This window comes from Lepisosteus platostomus, chromosome 6 (genome assembly GCF_059453375.1).
Source record: "Lepisosteus platostomus isolate fLepPlt1 chromosome 6, fLepPlt1.hap1, whole genome shotgun sequence".
Taxonomy (NCBI): domain Eukaryota; kingdom Metazoa; phylum Chordata; class Actinopteri; order Semionotiformes; family Lepisosteidae; genus Lepisosteus; species Lepisosteus platostomus.
In genome coordinates, this window is record NC_142616.1 from 42894795 (window position 1) to 42917326 (window position 22532).

Here is a 22532-nt window from a genome sequence, read left to right on the forward strand (position 1 = left end):
ACCGGGGGCAGTCAGCTTTCAGACACTTCACAACAGGCACAAGTGCACATCAGTGGCTGCAGAACAGCTGGAGGATTTTGTGGTTACATATTGCATCCGGTGGTGTTATCCGTGATCCCAGTTTTAGGTCTTGTTGTTGTAATGTATGAGGAAGTAATGCTGTGTTCTCAAGAAGCCTAATTTAATGTAAGAGCACTCCTTTCTCATTTCATTGGATTAGAGCAGAGGTTTTTAAACTGGGTGGCGTGGGATACCTAAGGTATAAAAACGATGTTCTGTTCAAATGCTAGTTATTCCACAGCAATCAATGGCATTGGATCCAGAGATATTGCAGTCCCAAGCTCGGTGATGTGCATTTGGAAGATATTTTTCAGATTTGCATGTTGGTGTTCTGAACCTAGGATAAAATGTTTGCAACGTAGTTTGAATGGTTCCATATCCACAGGACCTTTTCCAAAATGTTGAAATTCAATCTTGTAAGAGTTTGGCAATGTCAGGTTTTATTAGATTTAATGCAAAGGCTTTCCTTCAAAACTACTGTTAAGGAAAGGACAAGAGTATAAAATCAATAAGCCTTATGCAGAATATTAACAATGATAAATGTCAAATCGGGGGGGTGGAGGGTGGGTGGAAACTTTATCTGATCAAGCCAAATAGCACTGATCAAGCCAAATAGCACTGTCTTTTGAAAAAACGAGAACGGCTTTCTCAACTGGCTCAGCAGAGTGCTTCAGATCTCTAGTTTCCTTGCTGATATCTGTCTCATTGTTTTGCTGGTTATGTAAATATTGAGTCTTTAGAGCAAATATGTCTTGTGTGTACAGACCAGGTGCAGAAGCACCTTTTCTACAAGTATTGTCGTGTTTAAAATTTAGTGACACAACGACACAAAGACGTTTCTCTCACAGGAGACAGCTTTCCTGCCCTCTGTGCTCGAGCAACTTGATCACAACTGCAGCTGAGGCTCCACAATAATACGTGTGCTGACTGACTACAACCTGACACTCGCCTTTGGGGAGTTTGACCAATTTTGAGTTCGATTACTAATATTAACAAAAAAGAAAGCATTGGTCTGAAATTGTTAAATCCCTTCTTAAAATGTATCGCGGGAAGAAAGTGCAGGTCCTAGTATAATGCTGTATCTGCTAATGTAGCAGATTGTCCTTTGGCAACTGTACTATAGCTCGAGTTCTTTGTGAGGATGTTTACTGCTTGTAGTTACTGTTTTCATTGGAGTTAACAATGAAAGCATGAGAAGGAATCCTATTTTCGCTGATGGGGAATAAACGGAGGCTTTGAGGCCCATCTATCCCAGTGTTCCTTGTTCTGACTCGCCAATCCTTCACAAAGTCACAAATGGGAGGGCAAGAGATTCTGGCCATCTAACCTGTTTGGTAGTTAATAGCCCAAGGTTCTCATCCAGCCATTTTTTGAAAGAAGCTATAGTAGGGTATCAACTTCAACAACAGCAAGGCTTCAGCCAGTTCAGTCAGCATCTTGTTCTTATTCCTTTCAGTGATCTTCTTTGGTCATTCCTTCCAGTTTAAGTGCCTGATGGCAGAAGCCAGAACTTGCTTTTCCATCCGATCCTGTGCAATGTTTTTCGTTTCACCACGGCTGACTCATCAGTTGCTCATTTATCAGAGTTTTGCACAACCACAGTTAGTCCAGTTCGTGCTGTGCGTGCATGCACAAACTGTTTTCAGGGTACCTGTGCTGCATGCAAATGAAATGCAAAATCATGCCTCCCATACGTACGTGATCGTCTCTCTGGGCTGCAGGTCTTTCCAGGTTTTGTTATCCAGCAAAGGCTTCTGAATGCATGAAGGGTGTTCTTATGTAGTGGGGTGCGGTGTTCTACTCTGGGGTGCCTAGGCATGAAGGGCACAACATAAGATTGCATTTGTGTTGTGTAGCTGCTGAGGTGGCGTGTGGACATTTACTCCACTTGCCCTTCCTGTTCTGCTCTGCATCTCCGCCCTGACTGTTCAAAGCGCCTGTCCACTCGTGTTTGGATCTCTGCAGCAGTGGTTAGGGTTCTGAACTCATTATAGGTGAGACACTGAAGCTGCGCCCCTGAGCAAGGCGGTTCATTTTAATTATTCTATGAAACTAACCAGCTGCATAAACGGGTGCAAATGTATCTCGCTTTGGGGGGGAAAAAAAGCATCAGGCAAATAAATTAGTAATCATCTCTGTTCTTGCTCCTGACCTTCAGATGTTTTTTTTTTTCCGTGCAAGGTAGGCTTGGTGTAATCTCTTTTGTATTCATTGTTCCTTCTGCTACTTTAGTTATAATAATAAATAATTATTGCAGATTTCCATTCACAGTCTGAATCCTGTTTACTTGTGACTTTCCGGATAGTCTGGAGCTCATGATCAGACCTTTCAAGCACCCTCCCAACCCACAGTACCGCATTAATCTGTGAGATGGCGTTACTCATGAATTCTGCAGAAACCTTTAATACCCTTTCTTGTACTCCTCATTCTTACATTGTTTCTAAGCTCCAGTCTTGTCGGCGCCCGGTTAACTGAAGCTTAAAGCAATTGCTCATCACTTGGTAACAACTCAGTGCAAGGCCTGGTGATGCCAAAGCTGACATTTCTTAAAGCTGTCAGCCGTCAAGCATGCCTCCCGTGCCTGATTCCTGACACGTATTTAAAGCTCCTGCACTGGCAAAAATAGTTTTCTGGTAAAAGACATAGAGTCTTCGGTCACCAAGTCCAATATTTTTAAAGAATAGCTCTCCACCTCCTCCATTACCTGTCTTGTGCTTGGTTATTTTCTTACAATCATTAAAAGATTTGCTGCTTCATTGCTTTCATACCATGTTAGCAAATACTTCCATGAGGTATATTTCAGTAACAGCTGTTCTTCTGGATTTATAGTGATGTCATGAACTGCTGCAAGTTTGCATGGTGGTTCGGTAAATGCTACAAAATGATCTGTTTCATGGGAATGAGCCATTTCATATTGCATTTGAAGTAGTTATAGAGAGTCTTCCGGTCTCTGTGATGTTTCTCCCTTAAATCGGATATTGTGTTCCCGTGTTGGGGACTTCGTGCCCCCCCTCTCGTGACTTTGGTCAGTGCTGCACTGTGGTGGAATGTGAGGACTGTGCACTAGCTCGCAGTCCAGCTTCACACTGAGGCCACGGTGCACACTACAAATTGGCAAGTAGTTATTTGGTGGACTAAACCTTAGTTCAAACTGACAGATCAACATTGCATTTTAGGGGACTGACTCTGGTGTCTACTCCACAGTACAGTCTACTCTAGAATTGGATACACAAGGGTGAAAACCTTTTCTCTAACTCGGGGTTGTCAAATTAATTTGGCTATGACAGGCCAAGTTGCCCACCTTTACATGCATATGGAACCAAAATACTAGACGCATGCATCGTAGTATTTGTAGTGTTTTACAACAGAATACATCCCTTTAAAATGCATTTCACAGTTATTGCTCTTCATTAGATGTCAGTTTATCAAAACCTACACATTACCCTCTGAGTATGAGATTTTTGTTAGTATTCTGAACTGTAGTTTTCCAATATCAGAGCTTTGATTACTGACATCTCATTAAATATCGGTCAAAAATGAGTCTGCAACTACTGTATATGCAACCACCCCTTGCTATACGAACGCTTGATTTTCGTGATTTCACACATCAATGAAGTGTTATTTAAGCTGCAACTGTCATTTGCCAAAGACAAGGACACACCCCTGTCAGTCTAGATCTGTGACATCAATAGGAGACACTGCGATCGGATGGAGGCGGAGAACCAAAAGGAGTGCTGTGTGAGACTCGGGTGCCTGTTTCTGTTGGAAAGAAGCAAATCTTTCCAATGATCTGAAACCTTTGGGAACTTTACCCCTGAATTTTATTCTTCCGTGCTCAGAAAGACCCACCCTCTTTTAGTTTTTGGAGAATGTGCCTGCTTCTGATATCTTAAGCTTGCCTTGGCATGGCCTGGCTCCTCAGCTCCTAGAGAATAGGAGAACAGAGCTATTTCGTTGCCTTGTCCACCATGGTGGAGGATATATGGCTGGGGTTTGTGAGCAGCAACTTGTTTCCATTCCTGTCTCGCCCCAGCTGGCCTCCGAGACCATCGTGATGCCAAGGGCTTAGGTCTTGGCGACTGACGTCACCTGTTGGTGGATGGATGCAAAAGATGCATTTTACAGCCCCTCCATCTGACATTTGGCTCTGCAAACCGCATAGCTCTCAAAGCAGATGGCCTGAGAGAGCCATCTGTGTGCCCTCATTTACAGTCTGTATGGGCTAAATGCTACAGACATTAAATGCCAACAAATGTTAAATGGCCATTCCATCATCCATATTGGTAGAGTTAGTAGCCCCCCGTACACTGTCATAAAATCTCAAACATTATTAGATTAAAGCATTTTTGTCACTTATGAAGGCCAGCGTGGTTTGTGCCAACTGTACATATGTGACTGCAGTACCCTGTTTTCACTGAATTATTCTCCCAAAAACCACTCAATTATCCAATTACCGCACTATTCGTAGACATTTTAAATTTTCAGCTGCCTGGAGGCTCAAGTAATGACCAGGCCTCTACACCCTACATTTACAGCAGTTCAGATGTGAACTTCTCATAAGAAAGAGCTCTGGTATTTTGACATAGGGGTCATACAGCTGAGAGAAGAAATTAATTGGAAAGTAGGGTGTTACACCATGGCCACGTGTTGTAGATCAGCTTTTTGTGTAATTATGAGGCTGATGTATGTGTTTAAGCTGATGTATATCCATGCCATTATCTCATTCTGGAATCCTGTATTTTGGCTGACTGTAAATTTAATATTCAGTGTGTTCTGGGCGCTCATTTTTCTTATATTAATATTGCAAGACTTTGCAGGAGACCGACAAGTCCTTACTCTTGTAAAAAAATATACGAAGCTGGCTGCAGCTGTCCTCTCTGACCACAGGAACAGTGCGTTTCCTTCACAGCCTAGCGGTGGGGGAAACAGTTGGCTCAGCTGAACTTGCCAACTACTGGAAGGACACACTGTCGTCAGCCTGCAGCGTTGAGTCTACAGAAACGCCAGCACAGCTCTCTGCTTTGCATACAGCTCCTGCTGGCCATGAACTCAGCTTAACAGAAGTGAACCAGTAACTCTTGAAAAAGTCTTTGATGTCGTTTGGAACTCTTCTCTGAGTTCTGTTTTTCTGGTGGGAAGAGAAAAGACCGCTTTGAAGTGAACGTTTTAAATATAGTTTTGGACAGCATCTACGGCTGCTTTTGTTGCAGTGCCATTTATAGACTGCCTCTTGACTTGGTGCCCCGTTTGTGCGCTGGAGCTTGGCTTGTGATGAAACCAAACGTCCTGCAGGTCATTGTGTATTTTTGAGCCTTCACGATGGCATTCTGGCTATAAACGCCAGGCGATGTGAACGACCGCGATGTGGACCCGTCAGATTGAACTGGTCTGTTGTCTGAAAACTGCTAGACTGGCAAGGGAATGGCTGGGCTTCATGAGAGAATCGAAGTAGTAGGAAGCAAGCTTATTGCACATTCTAGTGTAAAGGTGCTTGCTGTCTGTGGCAGTTTATTAAAAAAAAAATAGATGGGATAATGTTTTGTGAATCTTTAATCAGACCACTAAGCTTAAAGGATTTGAATTGCCTGTCACACCTTGGGTCACAACCAGTGAGCAGCAAGGTCTGGATGAGTCTTTGGGTCTCCCTACCCTTTGCACTGCTCTGCTTGTCTTCCTCTCTGACTTATCTCTGGGCAAAAGGCACTCACCCAAAGACATTTTTTTCCCCACAGATAATCGAATCTAATCTTCGTTTTTTCTGAAATTAAACTCAGCGTTACAAACAACAGGAGGCCATTCAGCCTGTTCTGCTTGTTTGGGTGCTCGTAACTCAAGGATCTCGTACAACTTGAATGCTCAGGCCATCAGGTTTAACAACAGCTGGCTGGCTTTTCCTCCATGACCTTTGCATCTTGTCGGACCTTAACCGGGCAGTTTGGTGTAGAAGTGGCCAATCTTGGCTTTGCCTTAGACGTTAAACTCGGCATCAGGGCTTGGCGGGACCAGGGGCTCCTTGCATATTCCATCCTGCTCTTCTCATACTCTGCTGCAGTGCAGGGAGGTCTCATGTTCACATCTGGCACAGTTAAAGACAAAAGCAGTCAGTGTGCATGCGCTTCTGCGCAAAGTTGTGTAAGACTTAAAAAGGCAGAAGAGAGATTGCAAAGGAGAGGAGGCCTTGTTGTCTGCCCCACCCCTTGTTGTGGGGAGTTCTTGTTTTGAGAGTATTGTCCTGTTGCTCTCTGCTGGTTCTGACAGTGTATTAGTCTTTAACAAGATGGCTGAGCAGTTTCTGCAAGCTGGAGAAGTTTGATACTAAATTATCCAATACAAGTTGTCAAAAATCTAATATTTTTATTTAACATAAAAAATATCAAATAGTCTGCTCTGTACGGGAGCACTAAAGAGATTATGTTCCTCTAAACTGCCAGCTGTAACTACCTAAACAAGACACGCACCATAATTTGAAACAGGTTTCTCAAAATTCACTTTTAACGTTTATCCCCTGGGTAGGAATTCTGTGGTTTGTTGCAGAGTAACATGGGTTTAGTAACTGTTGTTTTAGCTTTGGTGTTCAAATATACAGTCGCTGCTGCTGCTTCTTTCCCAAAATCCTTTATTGACTAAAAAAAAAATGGCCAACGAACCTTTCTCAGGAATTGTCAGCACAGGTTTTAAAAATTTTAAAGATAAGTCTAGTGTTCAACAAAAGATCTCATGCAAGCTGTACCAAAGTATATCATGGGTTGTAGAATATTTCTATCACAGTGCGCTGCCAGTGTTAAATATCAGTCCTCTCTGTGTAACCTCCTGAGGCACAGAAGATGCCTTTCTTTTATATAAGGAGGAACAGTACCTGTAGTGACGCATTGCCCTTTGGTTTGATCCCTGGACACTGAGCCATCTGTGCAGAAGGGTTGGAAACAGCATAGTGCTAAAGGGGTCTAGGAAATAAAAAGGCAGTGATATCCTGTGTTTATAAATTAAAGCTCATGTCCTCCCCCCTTTATTGATAAATAACTTCTGATGATTGATAAAAAGTGTGTAATGGGTATGTAAAGTTTAGATTCTGAAGATTAAATAAGGTGAGTGAGGAAATACTGGTAGTTTAGAGATTTGACAGTATGGCTCTTGAAGGGGCTCAGAAAACCCTTTCATTACCCTTTCATCTCTTGGGCTGAAGGGCTGGAAAGCAATATACAAACGCAAAGACATTATCATCAGAATTAATATTCATAGAGCTTAATATTTAATGTGTTTTTGGGACGTTTCTCCCTTACAATTTCACAGACGTCGGTCTTGTTTACAAGAATCGAAGAAAAGAGGGAAAGTGTCTGTCTGAAATATCGGGAGACTATTTTTAACCGTGTCTCGCAGGATGGCTCTATCCACACCAGAACTGAGAAATTCACCAGTCTGAACCGCTCCGAGCAGGCGAAATATCCTCATGTGCCAGCTCTAGCACACCTGTCAGTCACCATCTGAGCCTTCCAATATTCAGACATTAGAGGATTTCATTTTCATTTTGAGTTAGAATAGTTTCGTGGCTCATCGCTTATATTTGTAGATATGAATAGTTTCCAAAAAGTTAAATATGGTAGCTGTCCACTTGCTGTGTGTTTAGCTAAATGCATATTGTGAATTTAATCACTGAAGAACTGATTTTATTGTGGCATGTTCTAAAATAAAAAAAAAAAGGCTTAACAAAATGAATGCTAACCACATTCTGGTGAGTAGCACTGTCTTTGCTTTCTTTGTTTTTTCTGATTTCTGTGCATGCTTGTTTGAGTCTGGTGGTTTGGCTTATTACATAAGAGAGCAGTTATTATAGTTGTTGTACGAGAGCATGTCCCATAACACCATGTGCCACGTCCTGTGTAGGTCCAATCAGCGCAGCTGTAGTTTCTTACAGAGCACAGAGGGGTGTGATGATTTAGGCTTTTGCATTGATATTTGTAGTATGTCGAACAAATCTTTTCTCTTTGTTCTGTGTTGAAGATCTAATGGCAATCTGCTAACAAAAATACATAAAAAATAATTAATTCATAATGACTGGTGCCTCCACATCTGCCTTCCTTCAGTGTTGCAGAATTTTGGATTGTGCAGTTTTAAATATCTTATACAGTAAATATGCAATATTTGAGTGTCGTAAGAACTATATTTTGAGCAGCATCAGGAATGGTGCTGACGCCAGACTGATTTTTTCACTTCTGTGCTCTGAAGAGTCCTTGTATAAGCACCGTAGTAGAAACGATTTCTAAAAAATATTTGGAGCCGGAGTGTCCATTCGGCTGCCCTAGGAACACGTCCGTTCACAGATGGTTTGAAACTGTGCTCCAGAACAATTCTCAATGACATAGGCTTTGAAAATGAATGGGGAAACAATGAGATGTAGACCATAGCATTTCACATGAAGTTAAGCATGCTCGTAAAATAAGCCAGTTGTGTTGTCTCACCCTTATAGCGGCAGTAAGATTTTTTTTATTTAAAGTAGCGAGGGCCTTGCGAGGAATGGGCTTGGCTGGCTGCTCTGCTGCTGCTAGATTACAGTATATTGAATATTTGCACTGAATGAGAAACAGGTGGTTGTGTGTTATGGAAAATTCCACTGTAAGTGACAGTCTCCGAAAGAGAGCAAGGGGGGGAGTGAAAGCTCAATTAACTCGGTCTTGCCTAATCTTGCCTGCTTGAGAAGCTATTGATTTTTCTTTCTTTAAAAACGACAGCTGCCACAACCCTGCGCACACAGGTGTTAACCATTTTGTGTCATATCATTAACCACACTGGCCACCAGTCTACAGTCGTGTCGCCACCGTCTAGGTTGTGGTTCCTCTTTTACTGAAGATGTATAGTTGAATAATGTAGAGACCTGTCTTGTTAATGTATCTTAATAGTTATGACCCATGACGCAGAATTAACTTAGCTGTGACGCAGCCCCCATGTTTAAGCCTCTGTCTGGCCATAACTTCAAACGCAAAACGCAGCTCACGTTTTGCCGGACCAGTCCCTGTCTCCCCCGCTCACAGTGGTGGAAAGTAACTGGCCTCATTAGTCTGCACTCTTCCTTTATTTTCTACAGGGTCCGGTTCATATCTTGTCCTGTAATGATTAAATTAAAGCAGCCTGGCCTCTGAACCAGTGCTGCAGCTGCTGATAACTGCTCTTCTGCGCCCGTAAGACTGTTTTCTTTTATCCCTCCTTACAACGTATTTTGCAGAATCTGAACGGGCAGCGGGAGCCTGTTTGGGCTCTGAATTGAGCCTTTTTGGCAATGGAGGTGTCAAACCAGCCATCCACTTCAAAGGGTTAACATGGGCAAATGTGTAGTTGCCCGTTTTATCTCACCGATTCAGTTTTTAAAATCATCTAATGTTACTTTCATACATATCAACACAATTTTTGTTTTTCACAGACAGGAGTAGTCAGAGCTGTGTTACAAAAAAAAGTATTCCTTCATTTCTGATGGTTGTGACCACAGCAGAAAAGGAATTTATATGTATTCATAGCTGTTGATTACAGCTTCAGAGTCAAAGAAACCCATGTGGTGGAAGACAAATCGCAAAATGAAAAGCTGTGGGCCTACTGACCCTGCAGTGCCTGATTAGGGAGGGGATGTGCACCAGAATATCCAGTCCAGTGGTCCAGTGTGGTGAAAGGGAAGACTGTGCTGTAGGAGATGCCTTCTTTTAGATAGGACCCAGCTCCTAGCATGAGGTCCTGACATGGAGTTCTTAACCCAGCTAGATTCCACGTTGGGCTTGCGATATCTGGACTCTTAGATCCTTTAAAATGCAAGCCATTTGTTTTTATTTGTTTGGGGAGGGTGGTTGGGTTGCTTTATCTACCCCTGAACAGTGTAACTTCACAAACCATAAAAATTGCATAGACTTGCTATTGAATTGTTTCCCAGGTTCCGGGGGTTTACCCAGATATAGGCACTTCATAGCCAAGTGTTACTTCAGCCTGCAGGGACAGTCTTTCTGGATTTGATGTTTCTGACATCCAGCCCGACTCTGAATGGCTGACAGACTATTTGGAATTGAGGGCCATCGGGTGTACAGTATCCTAGTTCATTCATAGGGCCAAAGTGCTGCTTGCTGTTGCTATTTTGAGATGATTGTGGCTGGGTCAGAATGGAAACGTGCTGGTCATAAGTTTGGTGTTACCAGTTTTTACTTCGTGGAAATCGAAGGCGATGCAGTCAGTATATAACCCAGGTAATACAGATGCAATTTTCTCCTACTTCGAGACATTGTTTGTGATTCATTAGGGGTTTACTAGCATATTAGCTAGCATAGCCTTTTGGTATTTTGTGTAGATTAGTATCTGTGTTTCTTCTAGTTACAGTGCATTTCTTTCACAGCTTAGAGTACAGCGACTGGAATGTTTTTGCTAGTGCTAAATGTCATCCATCTCGCCCAGCAGTGCAATGAATCTATGTTTGAAAAGAACTAAATCATAACTCGGGCAGTGTTTGAATCTGAAAGCGCTGATAAGATTTTTAGTCCAAGCAAATGTTTGCAGGAACATTTTGGGTCTGTTTTTCTTGGTAGGCTGATGTATTTGAGGTCTGCTCTGTGCTGTCGATAAGCCTGTTTGTTTTGTAAGAAAGCCCAGTTCCTTCTCCCTGTTGCCAGGAATTGGGCACTAGATGTCTGGACTGTGAACTACTAGAGATGCCAGCACAGAATGGGTGGCATTGGGTGTGAGTGATAGCAACCACGATGGCAAAAATCCTTGTGATGGACAGATTGTGCATACGTGCGTGTGTGTGTGTGTGAGTAGCTTTTCTCTCCCAATATATAGTCTTCAGGGTGCTTGCCAAAGGCTTTGATCTCCATTTCGGTTTTAAATTGTCAGGCCACATTTATCCGAGCAACATCTTTGATAAATACATGAAACTGAACCCAAATGCCTGTTGATCTGAAAGTTGAGGATCAGGAGACAAGAGCAGTCCACCTTGTTCAGTCCATTGACTGTAACCTGTTTCTTGATGTTCATCCGTTTTCGAACCCCTTCTTCCAATTCAGGGCTGCAAGGAAGCTGGAGCCTATCTCGGCAAGCAGCAGGCACAAGGTTTGGTCCATCCTGGACGGGACGCCAGTCCATCACAGGGCACACACGGATACACACGCACACTCGCACAAGGGCCAGTTTTTGAACACCAGTATGTACCCTGCTGTATCCAAGCACATTGGCCTCTAGCTGAATCTGTATAGGAGCCGTAGCCATATAGAGGACCCACTAGAACCAGTGAAAACTGCAGTGAAGAGTAAAATGCTTCCACAATGTGGATATTTCAAGCTGTGTGTGTTTCTTGTGGATGATGAAGAGTAAAGCTAAATGCAGGACTGCGGTGAACATACAGAAGGGTACCTCAGTGAATATGCCTGCAAGAAGCTGCGCTTAGAATAACTAGGCTGTGGGTGGGTGTGTTGAGACATGACCGCGCAGGGTGCAATTAAGAGATTTTACAGACTTCTCTGATTTTACAGAAAGAATGCTGGACAAATTGTTCCCTTGCAGTCGGTCTAGCTGCCTCTCAGAAACTGTGCAGAAAGAGAGGTTCCTGTCCCTAGAATATTGACATTTTCTTCCTTGGTTACATGAAGGAGGCTGTTACCTGGGCGCTAGCATCGATTGCCAGAACAGTGTGGAGTCCACTGTGAGTGTACAGTCTCCACTGGGGACAGTGGGGTGAAACAGGCAGCAGGGCTGGTATAGATCAACAGCCAGTCAACTGCATAGGAGAAACTGGAGTTCCCATGGTGCAGCCCAGACATTTACTGCACTTTCCCATACCTCTTTTATGAAAAACAGTTTGAAATGTCTTGGTGTATAAAACATAAATTTCTTAATTGAAGTCTTGTATTAACCTCATTCGCATTCACTTAATTCTGTGAGCAATGATTATATACTGTATATATATATATGGGCATTTCAAAGTAATTATAAAGCTATTCATCAGAGTCAGAAGAAACTAAATCTTGTAGTGTTGTATCATTCCAGATAACTCTTATTAAACTTGTGCCAGCTTTGGAATCCTATCCTGTTTTATTAGATTAAGTAATTAAATGAGCTTGATGGCCCTATGTCCCTGGATATAGATTACAGACTCCAGACAAAAGATCCATGAAAGATTCCATTATAACGGTGAGGGGAGTAAGAAGGAGTGTGGGTTTAGTGTTACACTGGTTATACTTTTGTTGTGCTACAGCATTGTATTTACATAAAATATCCAGTTTCACAAATGTTTATCAGGAGAAATATATGAAATAGGTATATGAATACATGTTCTAATGTGCCAATAAAGGTTTTGTCTGTCTTTCTTGGTTTTATTGTTATTGTATGATTGTTTTTTACTTTCTTTATCTAGAGCTCTGGACTGAAGCTGACCAACATCAGAGACATTCAGTGCAACTTCTTCCGCCTTTATAAATGCACCTTATGCAGAATTAACCTGGAGATTAAATCGGTAAGTTGACTGGCTGTTGCAGGCTTTTATCCTGTAGTTTCATGTCTTCGTTGAAATTGTGGCTGCTGGAGTTTTCTTCTGTAATGCACCGACATGGAGAAGAGGGAGGGCCTGAGGCTTTTCGTCTCGTTCTGACAGATGTGGCCAGGTTTCATCTGGGACAGGAAGGAAGTATATTTTGTCTTTTTTTTTTTTATCTGTTCACTTTGCGGTTACTCCTCTGCTGCCATGGAAACCAGCCCAAGCCGTGAGGCAGAGCGGAGACAGCAGAGTCACGCGTGTTCCCACTTGTACCAGGTGGTTCTGCACTTGCCCCCAACCCTCGCAGCCAAGCCTCTGAATGGAGCTGGATGTGTTGCAGCTTAGGTTGGGTTGGTCACGTGTGACTGCGGTTATGTTTCTTGAGTTAGTCCTGCAGTTGAAGAACAAATGCTCTTTGATGTATAGGGATTGTAAGTTCACACTGACCTACATTTCAGAATCTTAGGTTGGAGGTGTGGTGGCTGTGGTGTTCAGGCTGGCTGTGTGAATGCTTTTGTTTCTCACAATGGTGTCCTGTTCTCAACCCCTCCTCCCCTCCTTACACCCTTGCTGTGTTAATTATACTTGATTCTTTAAACTGTTGATGACTGTAATTAACAGGGTCTGAGCTTTGGGAATGCTTATGAAATTCCTTTCCATGTGTTGTGCTTATAGGGTATGGGGTCCAAGTTAGTCACAGTCATAAAAGCTGCTAGTGTTATTTATACTCTGAGCAGATGATGTACAGTAGATGAATTTGCAGTTCATTCCTCTGCAGTTGAACAGATGGTCAGATCTCGCAGCTCAGGGTGTGGGAGATTACAGCGAAGGTACAGTGACACAACTCTCTGTGCTCTGGTGTGTTGGATGAGCTTCAATTTTGAACACACCAGAGTTCACTACAGTAACCTTCAAAATGGCAAAATGGACAGATGTCAGGAAGCAAGCATGACTAATGACCCTGAATCTGTGGTTTTGCCTTAAAGCGCCTTGTTTTTTTAACAAACCTTAAGAAGTTTCATGAAGATCAGATCATCAATTTAACTTTTCTATTCATACATCCCTGAAATGTTCATGGCAAAACATTTCTTCCCTAGGCAATAAGAGTTTAAATTGTTCTTTACCTGTATGTTTTAAACTACAAAACCACTTTATCCACCAATGACTGTGACTTAGTGTATTTCTAAGCAAATAAAACCTCAGTTCTAAATGAAGTATGTTTCACTATCACAAAAACCTAAAAAATTAAAACAAAGCTTAAATCTGTTAAGTTTGCAAGGACACAAGTACAGAAGTTTTCAGCTTTATATAGCTTTATATTTCAGCTTTTTATACACCTCTGGTATTCTGTTTTGGTCAGTTCCTTATTTTTCTTCATTTCAAGTTTGTAGTCTTTAGCCATTATTTTTTCATCTGGTTCTCATTATTGCATTTGTCCCAGATTATCTTGGTTTATGAGTGCACATTCCACCTGTGGTCCAGTGGCTATTCCTGATGATGTTATCCTGCTTTTCAGCTATTTCTAAGGTGTCACGTACAACAGTGGGTGTCCTGTTTAAAATTCCCCCTAGCCAGGTCAGGAGCAATGATTCCAGGCCAGACTCAGACATCTGCCATTTCAAAATACTTCACGTATAGGAGGAGACTCGCATCATCCAGCACTGAAGTGCTGCTGGACCTGAGAGACACACAGCAGCCATTCTTCACCAGCAGCTCTGAGAAACTACTACCCCAGTTGAGTTAAGGGGAAACCTTATAGAGGCTAGAATTTACAAACGCAGAGTGTAATTGAGCCAGGGTATCTCATGTTATCACCCCTACTCTTATGAATGGTCATGTCAGGTCCTTTTAGAGCATCAACCCCTCTTACAGTAGGAATCCCATTTTCTTCCCTAGTACTAACCAGGTCCATCCTTAATAGGACCAGGCTACAGGGTGTGGGAGATGCCTATAAAATCCTGTTTTCTTCAAGCTAGCAGCCAGAATAAGTTATGCACTATGATCTTCATAGTATATAACAAGTAGTCTGTAGGCCTTGTTTGTTGCTTTCTTGCAGTCTCCATAGTAACATAACATACAAAAATAACCTTTAAATTGATGTAAAGCAGGAGAAAAAGATGATTTAGAAATGCTTTTGTTTTCCTTAAAGGTTTGCTATCTGGTATTTACTGTAGTGATATCGAGCACATTTATGGTAACCTGAGTGCTTAAACGCTTACCATCCTTAAGTTTTTCCACAAATCCCTGTGTTCATGGGCAGGCTCTTCGGCTTGCCTTTAAAATCCACAGTGTGTGTTCTGTTCCCCCACACTGAACACGGTGGATTAAGTCAGACAAGCCTGACAAGTGTGGCAGTATTTCTTTCAGAATACATTGATATTCATATCTCCAATAGATGACAATCTGTATCTCATTGTTTCTTCCTATCCTGATGGAGTGTTATATCTCAGAAGAGCCTTTGCATAACATTTTTAATGGTCGTGTTTGCTGCAGTGTAACACAGCAGGATAAATATGTATGACTTTGTCTCCCTAACCTCTTGCATCCTGGAAGAATATTTTTTCTGTTCCTTGCTTTTGAGTTTTTTTAACACTGCTCCCCATCGTCCTTCAGTTGTGGGACGGTAATTGTGTTGCGTCTGCATGTTTTGAGAGTGGTCTATTGCAAAGATGTCTGTGCACCTTCCCCAGCTTTTAACAGGTGGTTGTAAGAAGGTCTGGAGGAGTCCAGAAGCCAGGGTTTTCTCACCCCTGATTTTTATGTTTTAGTGTCCAGTTTCCTGTTATTTATTTTCTTACCCCATGATCACTCCTTCTCCTTCATTCTGGTCTCTCCCTCCTCCCTGCTCCCGAGTCTCTGTGAAACAGACAGCCCCTGGGAGATCAAGCATATATCCTCGCAGCGCCTCGGTCTTTTCACTCTTGAGATCTGGACGGGGCGTGCGAGAGAGCCAAGCCGAGAAGCAGCAGCCTCTCGCAGGCCTGGCCCTGTTGGCAGCACCCCCCTCCTCTGCACCCGGGGCTTTCCCTGGGATTTGTCCCAGCTACTGTAACTGCCTGCAGTTGTGAACACTTGACACTATATTGCTGAAGCACACTCCAGCATTGAGGAGTCTCTGAGAATCCTCACATCTCCCGAGTTCTTTATAGGCAGCTTTGTTTGGTACAGCACTTCTGACAAATCCCCCAAAACAGCATACGGATAAGTTTGTCTTTCAAGCACCATAAACGATGCTCTTTTTACAGGCTGAAATGAAAGCCCTCTCACCACGTCTATTGCAGAACGCCACATTTGTTACAATAAAGCATAATTCTTGAGGAAAGTTTGGTGTTCCGAAGGCCAAACCTTTGTTCTGTTAAGAGTTTTCTAATTTTCTCAACAGCACTGCGGCGCCTGTGGAAAAATCGTTTATGCAAGATCAGCTCAGAGATTCCATCAACTTGTGCCTAAGTAGAGAGTTTAGTTGTAAGCATGAGGAAAGGTTGCAGGAGATGCGGATATTCAGGTTATTGCTGTTTGCCAAATGGCAAAGGTTTGACATGTGAGACAGATACGGTATCTGGGAGGAGGAACTGAGATTTGGTGGCTGTGGTGTCAGTGAGCTGTTCCAGTTGTGAGATATGGATATGATCTCTGTAACTGAGCAGTGCACTGCCGCAGACTTAGCCATATGGAACTCAGCACTGGCTTTGTGTGGGTTTCGCTGTTTGCCAAAGCCACTAAGTTATGTAAAGAGGATTTAGCGCAGCCATTCAGTACAGATAAAGGGGACTGGGAAAAGAGAATAAATATTTGGGACCTCTCTCACTGTGTGTGTACATAAGAGAGTATAGAGCTGGCTTAATTGCTGTCATCCACTCTCCTGGTGTACAACTGCATCACACCTGCCTGGCCTTAACCCCTTTGTAAACCATATACCAGGGGCCAGTAGGTATTGGAGAGCATTGCCCTGGAGCTAGGCTACTATAGAATGTATAATGTACTGTATGGAGCAAATATCCTATGTTTGGAACAGTGTAACGAAAGGTAACAAAAGCAACACAAAAAGAAAATGATTGAAAGATTTTTGTTTTGTCTATTTCCAAAATGCATGTGTGCCTTTACTGAATAGTAATGTGAGGTGAAGAATGCCGCAAACTAAAATGAGTAGCTTAGATGCAGAGGTAGCCCATCATATCACTTTCAATAACCATTTATCCAATTCAGTGTTACAGCGGTCCAGCACAGCTCCACAAGATGAGGCCTTGCCAGTTAACAGTTAGAGGACCTCTGCTCACACTATTGCATGCTATTAGTATGTAGAATAGAACAGGGATTTTCTCAGCGTCCAGCTCCGGAGCAGATGAGTTCCAGAAGTCTGGTGAGAATGAGCAGAGTTGTTTCTGTTGGACTTGTCTGCCGGAGGCACCTCTGCCCTCTCAGTTGTGGTGATTGTGTGGAATGTGGACTCGGTCGTACGTAGAAACTCAGCTGAGGGTCTTGTTTATTTTTTTTTTATTGTTCTTTTCCATAGGGACAAATCCTACGTCTGCGCAGCCAGAAATTCCTAAATTGCATATAACTCTTTAGTTGAAGATTTCATCAAAAACCAGAATGCATGGAATCACTTAGGACGTTTCTAAGCAATATGTCTAATGTTTTTGGAATCCATCCCTTCCTCTTCCATTACATCACTTTTCCACTATTCCCCTCTCCCGCCCCCCCGCCCCGTCTCAGCCAGTATCTTTTTAGCTTTTTCATTCATCGTCTCCTGTCCCCTTTCTTCCTTCATCTTCTCGCTCTCCCTCCATCTTCTCCTGCCTCTCTCGTGTTCCTCTGTTGTACTAATGGTCTACCTGGTGCCTGGAGAGCTGTGTAATGAGATGCCAGTTGGAACTTCTGGGCCTTCAGCTCACGAGGAAATGAATTTTCCAACACCTCTTCTTTGCCATCCACTGGCTTATCATTATGCTCTCAAACCACTTCTCAGCCTATGACTTGATTGCCGCCTTTTCTTCTCTCTCCCTTCCTTTTGCTCTGCAGCCGGCTTTCCTATTCTGTCTCCTGCAGCTCAGAGCCACTAAGATTAAACTTTAATTGCAGGGACGCTATCTTAATTGCAACATGAAAGGAATAGCTGGAAGTATGATAACTGCTGTTTGTCTGAAACTGCTGGAATCCTGAAAGCAGATGTAGTTATCTCAGTTTGCCTTTGTTCTCATTTCTGCCAGTTGGGTTTGTAAAGCAGGCAGAAGGACAGAAGCATTCTGACAAAAAAAAATCAACCCAAATTTAATTGCCATTCCTATATTTAGATCTTCAGCGTGAATCACTGCATTCTAATGTGTCGTCCAAATTTCTTTACTTCAGCAAACAGTGATTTTGTCATGTGGTTTATTCTCAAGGTGATGATAAGGCTTTCAAGCTTGGGATGATGTTGGGGTTGGAAAGATGTCTCCTGCTCTGACACTGTATAGGCACTGTGTTGGCAGGTGTAATTCTGGGAAGGAGACAGTTGACGTGACCGATTCAGCACGAGTGGCAGGCTGATCCATGTCTTCAACAAATCTTTCAGTAGCCTTTCCTTTGCAACCACTGCAGCGCTTGAATTGAAACCTGGCAGGTATCCTCAAAAAGGCCTGCTTCAGATCTGCTCCTCACAAGTTGCTGTGATTATTTTTACATCTGAATTTTAAAGTACTTCTGTTTGAATACCCACTCAGCCTGCTTACCCTAAATGTGGTATGTATCATCCTGAAGTAATACCAGTTAAACTGGGGTTCACCTACAGATGTATTTCAGAACAGTTCTCGATGGCAGAAGGCTACTGTTTCTTTTATCGCCAATGCAGGTTGAGTCTTGGTTAGAAGAGGGAATCGGGGAATCGCCCTGCTTCACCTTAGCTCATCAGCCCAGTGGGGTCCCTCTGTTCACGTTTAAACTCTTACCCCCTTGGGTGCTGGGTGACGGCTGTCTGCTCACAGCTCCTGGGTTAGCCCAGAGACGGCAGACTGCAGTGTCCATTCACCCCTGCCCCACACGTACGAAGAAAACAGGAAGTGTGTCCAAGAACATGATAAATAACCTTAACACCGGCATGATTGATAACTATCCTTAGTGTAATGTAATCTTTTAAACTGGCATTCTTGTATAAATCACTATGGCCACTGGATAACCATCTTATTCTGAAAGTTAAAGATGCCTTTGTTTTAAAAAGTAGCCTAGAGAGTAAATTCCAAATTTCTCAAGGAAGGTAGATTCAGATCACGTTCCTATACAGTATAAGTAGCTGCTTAGATTGCTGTTGCTGAAAATCTGCCACATCAATGAGCTCTAAACTAGGCAGGTATAATCACTGGGACATTGCAATTAAAAATTGTGCATTTTTCATCTTTCCAGATTACAGTCTTCAGTACTACAGTAGCAATTTTTAGTATGACTTTTGATTATTAAAAACTCAATTATATTCGTCAGTCTTTGCTTCAGATTATTAGATATTAAATTGAAACACCGCAGTCTTTCAAAACACAGAAGAGGAGGCATTTGATAGAAAGCTTTTTTTATTCAAACCTCTAGCAAAATTATTTCGTACAGGTGCAGCAACATTTTGATCATTTTTTGGCTGATACCAGTGTGCTTTTGGTAGTACTATTGCGGTTGTACACAATACAGTACTGCAGTTGCAGTTTTGTATGGTCTCCGTCAGTCCATTTCGGTATAAGCATATAGTACGTGTTTGTTAATAAAACATGTAAAAATGCTTTTAAATGAATCGGATATCTGTGACTGTTGCTGCCAGCCTACCTTGTCACATTGTTTTACAACAGTATTTCATCACAGTAGGATTTGCTGGTGCACCAATATTTTGATATAACTGAAGTCAATAATGCACTATTTGTTTTCAGTTAACATCTGCTTCTTAATCTCAGCCACATATTGCGTTAGGGTAGTATTTTCTTGTAATTATTGCTTGGAAGCTGTCAAAACTGCTTGCAGTGGAAGTGACTAGGAACTGGTTTTCAGCCATAATATTCACCTGGAAATCTAGAACTGAAATACTTGAAATAGTGTTACAGGAATTTAAGATATTGTGTGGTATGGGTTTTATGCGTCTAAGTGTCTCTTGCTGCATTGAGAAGTTTAGAGTCAACTAGAGGTGCCCGGTCCAGTCTTGCACCAAGAGAAATGTCTCCGTTACTCTCACACATGGACTCATTTCCTTTGCCATTCTGTGATTTACATTAGGAAGACTGGAGAAGGTGTTTTACAGCTATACGATCAGAGAAAGAATTGGGGAATCTGAGGAATATACAGGATTTTCTTTAACCTGCCTCTTTGTCAGATCTAGCTGTAATGTTCCTCTGTGAGCATCTCCAGCATCTTGCAAGTGTTAAAGTAGCATGACATGTTGCGGTGTTGTTTGCATGTCTCTGGCGTGAGACCAGAGAGATTGATGTTTGTGAAGAACATGGTTTAATTTCCTGTTGCATGTAGACCTGGGACAGTGGGCGCCGAGATGGGGAGCCTGGGTTTTATCATAAAAGACAGGGAGGGAGGGTGGCCATGAGGGAAGGAACAAAACATTTTCAGTTATTTACCGTCTGTCCTTCAGAGAACTGCCTCCGGGCTTAGCAAAATAATTCTAATTCTGCTCTCCACACTGTGAGGGCTCTGAGGAGAGGATGCTGTAGCTGGAGAACATTTGCCTGTAAGGAGCTGTATGGAGATTCTGAAAACATTAGCATTAGCGGCGCCTTGTTAACATTTATCACATTGTTTCTCTCGTGCAGTTTTCATAATGTGTAACTAATTGGCCACTGATGGAGGAATTGCCATGTGGCTGTGGCTTTGTGTGAAAATCGGCTATTACAGTGCGTCTTCTACTCCAACTGTGTCCCTCGATTTGCTGCCTTTATAAACCCAGAAGCATATTGCGCCTCCTGCCCCTCTCTATCCATTATACTGGTTCTTTTTGGTGGCCCTGAGTCCCTGACAGATTTTTAAATACCTGTTTGGCCCGTTTCGCTAGTCAGAAACTTTGCGTCGTTAGCTTGTGAAAATGAGCCGACTCCGAGATTATCCATTTTCTAAGTGCTTTATCTAGTACAGGGTCATGGGGCAGACAGAGCCTAACCTGGCAACAGACTTAGGCGGGATTCACCCTGGGCAGGACGCCAGTCCATTGCAGGGCAGATAGACACAAACACACACACGCACCAGGGCTAATTTTCCCAGAAGCCGATTTACTTACTAGTTTGTCTTTGGACTGTGGGGAAAAAAAAGCAGCGGAAACCCGTTTGAACACAGGGGGAACTTGCAAACTCCAGCCAGGTGGCACCTCAGGAATTGAACCCACGGCCCCGGCACTGCTAGGCAGTGCGCCATCCTGCCACCTCCAAGCTTCTGCGAGCCACATCCAGAGCAAGCTCAGTGTGAGTTGTGAAGGCAGGAGTATCTTTCAGTTTGACCTTGTACATCCTTCACAGTATGACAGTCACCCGTGCAGAAAGCTGATATTAATTCCTCTGGCACAGGAGTACTGTGGAAAGGACACGACCCGCCTTGTGTAGGTGTGCAGACTCTTTTGTTAAGGATCAGCTTATTTGATGGCGATTCTTAAACTTCATATACCATCAAATGGGGTGTCACATGTAATCTCATTAAACACAATCAGTCTTTATCTGGGAGTTTGCTCAAGAGGTTGAGGAATGTGTAATTTGTATGTAAATGTGCTCTTCTCATCTCATTAAAGTGTTTTTAAAAAAAACATACAATAGTCAGGCATTAATAATGCTTCATTGTACTAATGTTTCAGACGTGGCTTTCAGGAGACTTGAATTTTCACATTGTGATCCACTTTGAGCCATGATGAGTCACTGCCTTTGCTGAAGATGCTGAGTGTCAAAACAACTTAACCCCATGCAGGAACAACTTCACACCGATATATTTATGAAAATGAGCTTGAGTAAAAGTGTTGCTTGTGCAGATTTATTGAGATATTTAAACTTTGCCTAATGTATGAGAGGACATTTCAGTGTCAAGAAACTTTTGCTAGATTGGAACTTGTCTATGCAAAAGAAAACAAAAAGAAAAAGAAATAAAATTAAATAATAAAAAACTAAAAGAAAAGCTTTAAAAGAGAAATTGAAGGCAGAATAGAGCAAAAGATTTGCATTAAATCCAAACTGGCAAGGGTCCGTACTTTACAATTATTACAAGAAGTGCAGAGAAAACAGGAATGGATGTCACAGTGTCTAGAGACTATCACTGTATCGGAAAAGGTTACCGAGTTTAATAGAACACATTAGTAGACCCACACAGTGTATTTTTCCCTGCTTAAGATTCTGCATTAAGTCCCAAAGGCAGTTAGTTCTGCATAATTTACCTTTATTGCATAATGTCTTCATTCAAAGATGATGTTTTTCCCTTGTAAAAATATCACATATGTAAAATGTATTAAATGTAAAATACAATATTCATTTTCCCCGTAATTCATGGATTAAGGTCTGAATTTTATAAATGGATTCGAAGCAGAAGTACCTGCCCCACTGCAGTGTCACATGGCTTCAGTCGGAGCACAGATGAATCATTCCGGTCAGTCCCAGGCGACTGGTACGGAGGGGAGCCTCCTCTCGCGAGGGTCTGGAATATTGGGGTGTCCGACTTCCCAGTGCTTGGAGAGGAAGTGCCTGGACTTTTCACCTGACAAAGTGAGTGGAAGGGGGTGTACTCTTGGACTCATGTACTCTGATTTAAAAGCATGAAGCTTCATACTTTCAGAAAAACAAAAAAACGTCAGGAAATTTTAAGTTAGATCATTGTCCAGTTAGACCGTCGTTTCGATATCCATTAGACCAGGGGTGGGGAACCTTTTTTCTGCCAAGGGCCATTTGGATATTTATAACATAATTCGCGGGCCATACAATATTATCAATTTAAAATTAGCCTGCTATATTTGGTCAAACATTTAATTAACTCACCCCTAATATGATGGCTA

General features: G+C 42.4%; 1 protein-coding gene across 4 annotated transcripts in view; it reads left to right on the top strand.

The window, feature by feature from the left end:
* The window catches only part of ndst2a (N-deacetylase/N-sulfotransferase (heparan glucosaminyl) 2a), a 134202-nt gene that overhangs the window by 17190 nt on the left and 94480 nt on the right, over positions 1–22532 (top strand). For all 4 annotated transcript variants that reach the window (XM_088635930.1, XM_088635934.1, XM_088635931.1 and 1 more), the window contains exon 2: positions 12437–12535. The gene's annotated coding sequence lies outside the window, so the exon portion shown is untranslated. The remainder of the gene's footprint in view (positions 1–12436; positions 12536–22532) is intronic.